The sequence below is a fragment of the Gekko japonicus genome, unplaced genomic scaffold (assembly GCF_001447785.1).
Source record: "Gekko japonicus isolate JY-2015 unplaced genomic scaffold, Gekko_japonicus_V1.1 scaffold3044, whole genome shotgun sequence".
Taxonomy (NCBI): domain Eukaryota; kingdom Metazoa; phylum Chordata; class Lepidosauria; order Squamata; family Gekkonidae; genus Gekko; species Gekko japonicus.
The window spans coordinates 17,202-20,918 of NW_015172639.1; the positions used below are offsets into that span (position 1 = coordinate 17,202).

Genomic DNA, 3,717 nt, shown 5'->3' on the forward strand with positions numbered 1-3,717 from the left:
CCACTTCTGGTTAAATTTATCTTCTAGTTTACCAGCCATCAACATGTTCAGCTTATCCATTTCCATTATCTCAAAAAGTTTATCAATCAGTTCATCCCTATTTGGTATAATATCTGATTTCCAGTTTCTCGCAATGCTTATTCTTGCCGTTGTAATTAGATAAGTGATTACACATTTTTCATTATACTTAATGCCATTGGGTATAATATTTAATAGAAAGGTTTCTGGGCGTAACGGTAAATCTATTTCTGTGATATCTTTTATTAACTGTTTAGTAATTTTCCAAAATCTTTGGATTTTATCACAGTTCCACCAAATATGTAGGTATGTTCCTCTGTTATTTTTGCACCTCCAACAGTTTCCAGAGTTGGTTGCGTAGCATTTTTGCAGCCTATCTGGCGTCCAGTGCCACCTATAGTTCATTTTTATTATGTTCTCTTTATAGGGTATTGATCTTAATAGCTTAATTGAGTCCCAAGATTTTTCCCATTCTTCTCTCTGGAGCTTACGCCCCAGATCTCTTTCCCATTTGATCATAAATGGTTTCTCCCGATCGTTTATTAACTCTTCTTCTAGGAGAAAATTATAGATTCTTCCAATCTGTTTTTCTGTCTCCCATAACCAAAGTTTATCTAGTTGTGTGTCCGTGTCGTAGAATCCTGTTTTTTTATCTCTTGTATATCTTGATATTAACTGATTCTTTTCCCAAATTGAGAGGTTTACATGCATTTCTCGCAGCGTTTCCCAATTTTTAAGTTCGTTCTGTTCTCCTAATAAGTTCTTATATGTTATATTCTTTTCTTCCGTCATTAACGTTGGCATCACAAATGCTTCTAGAGGGGAGATCCACTTAGGTATTTTTACGTAATGTTTTCCTTTTATTTGTTTCCAGACTTGCATCAAGGGCCCTCTTATTATGTGGTTTGTGAAGGTCTTTTGTGGCTTATCTATATTGTACCACATATAGGCACGCCCATAGGTAGGTCATGACCTTCAAGCTTTAATAGCTTTTTATCTTCCAGTAGAGCCCACTCTTTTATCCAGCCTAATGCTGCAGCCTGATAATACAGGTCCCAGTCTGGTAGCCTTAGTCCAGCTCTCTTCTTATTTTCTCTCAACAATTTTAGTTTTATTCTGGCTCTTTTCCCTTGCCAAATGCATTTTCTTGTCAATTTATTTAATTCTTCAAAAAACTTTTTATTTTTAAGAATTGGAAGGCATTGTACTAGAAATATAATGCGCGGTAACACGTTCATTTTGATCGTGGAGACTCTTCCCATAAAGGAAATTTGTAGGTCTTGCCATCTTTGTATATCTTTTTTAATTTCCTCTAGGGTTTGTTTATAGTTATTTTCATATAAGTCATTATTGTTGTTTGTAACATTAATGCCCAAGTATTTCACTTTTTTTACTACCTCTAATTTAGTATTTTCTTGTAAGTCTCTTCTATCTTCTTTTGTACAGTTTTTTGTTATTAGTTTCGTTTTATTCATATTTATTTTAAAGCCTGCTACTTTTCCATATCGCTGTATTATTTGTAACAAGATCTTAATCGTAGTCATAGGTTCTTCTAGAATATAAACCAGGTAATCGGCAAAGGCCAGTAGCTTAAAGTCTTCACCTTTCAATTTAAGCCCTTTTATATCAGCATTTGATCTCACTATTTCGTTTAGCGTTTCTAGGCCAAAGATGAATAATAGAGGGGACAGTGGACACCCTTGTCTTGTCCCCTTTTCAATGGGGATTCTTTGAGTCAAATCTCCATTTACTATAATGCTCGCCCATTGTTCGTTATATATTGACTCTATCATATTCATAAACAGATTTCCACAGTACCAATATTTTAATTTTAGTTTCATAAAATCCCAATTTACATTATCAAAGGCTTTCTCTGCATCAAGGAACATTAATGCTAATTTTTTCCCTGGATGCATTTCATAATATTCAATACTATCCACTATAATTCTTATATTCCTCTTAATTTGTCTTTTTGGGAGAAAGCCCGCTTGGTCATGATGGATAATTTGGGACATGACTTTTTTGAATCTGTTTGCTATTATTGCCCTACCATCTTTTGTAGCCAAAGTGATGGAACCATTACAAACAAAATTAGATGCTTTCACACAAGTATCCTTACAAATTGAAGAATTAAAAAAAACAAATTATAGAGAATAGACAGGAGATATCAAGTCTGGTCACTTCAATTAATAAAATAGAAAATAAAGTAGTAGAAGTACACCAACAAATACAGGATTTAAAAATGAAATATGATGCGATGGAAGAAACACTAATGAATTTGGAGATGGAGAAGGCCACCCACATTCTAAGATTCCAAAATGTTCCAGAAAAAAAAGATGAGAATATAAAAGAAGTGATGGTGGAAGCCCTAACTGAACATTTAAGTATAGGAACGACTAAATATTTTTTTTAAAAGATGGATGCAGTATACAGAAGAAATTCAGCGTACAAAAAAAAGATGGCTTAATCCTACCCCACGTCACACCCTCTGCTTTGGAAGCATTTAATGCATGAGATGTAGCCAAAACAGTCACAATGCACATGCTCAGGACTGCCTCTTAGCTATTATTATTTCCCATGCTCCTAGAACTTTAAAAGGGCTGACATGTGAGGTGAAAGGTGGCATAGCACAGGCTCTTGCCTAGAACCGCATACAGCTTTCCTGGATGTCCTCACTCTTTTTAGGGGTTCAGTTATACAATAACAATTACACAACGCTAATAGGAAAGTATTTGACACCTGTCCAGTGAGACTTTTAAAATTATACAGCCAGTAATGATATTGAAAACAAGTTAAAAGGCTACAGTCTTGCAAGCCTTGGGTCATATTGAGCTCCATGGTTTAATTATCTTATGGACTAAATGATGATAATATATCTGTCACAAGAGCAGGTAGCTTCCCTCTTTGTTCTCAGTGAGGAACAGCTGATTTGCATGAAATTCTTGCTACCTGGAATGCTACCCACTCATCTAGGGGTTTCTTCGCACAATATTACCACATGATATTTCAATACACTGGTTCCTTCTAGGGGCCCCAAGATGTCCACATTCTGGTGTGACTCAATTCCTTTTGTCCTATAAATACGAGGACTCTGGTCATCTCTCCATTCCGACATCCACTGAGGTACCGTCCGACCTTGCAGTCATGAAGATCTTTTCCTTTCTCTCGGCATTTCTCTTCTTAATGCTGCTGGCTGCTCCAGGTAAACTACTGAGCAAAATTCTGTCTGACTTGGGGAATATGTAGCTCTGATGAAATTAGGCTGCGAGGCCAGATTTTCTGATGTTTTCCAAGATTAGAAGAAAATCTAGTGAGAATGGTAAATATTTGGTCTGTGGATAGAATTTCCTTTTCTTTTTGCCTCTCTACAGCATTTGCTGCTCGAAAGATAACGACTCCGGCTCAGTGTGACAAGGCAGGTGGAATATGCAGGTTTATGAACTGCCCAAAAGATTATCAGATAATCGGAGGATGTGGCAATAAAATGGGTCGTTGCTGCAAAAAGCCTTAAGTAAGTATCTTTGTAGGAGATACTGTGCTGTGATCAGGAATGTTGCATTGTTTGTCCACAGTGTGGCGTCAATGGGAAAGACACTTTACAGAGTAGAGGAAGGCAAGCTGCTGTTTGGAGAAGCTTAACATTTAAATGTTGACAGAGCAGAGAGAAAACAAAAGAGATGGTAGAAAGGGGAAGGCCCA

The 3,717-nt window shown here is 36.5% G+C and overlaps 1 long non-coding RNA gene across 1 annotated transcript in view; it reads left to right on the plus strand.

The window, feature by feature from the left end:
- The first annotated feature begins 3,142 nt into the window (after nucleotides 1–3,142).
- LOC107119241 overlaps nucleotides 3,143–3,717 on the plus strand; it is a 1,368-nt gene continuing 793 nt past the window's right edge. The window contains exons 1-2 of the long non-coding RNA XR_001482788.1: nucleotides 3,143–3,220; nucleotides 3,390–3,529. This is a non-coding gene — a long non-coding RNA (uncharacterized LOC107119241). The remainder of the gene's footprint in view (nucleotides 3,221–3,389; nucleotides 3,530–3,717) is intronic.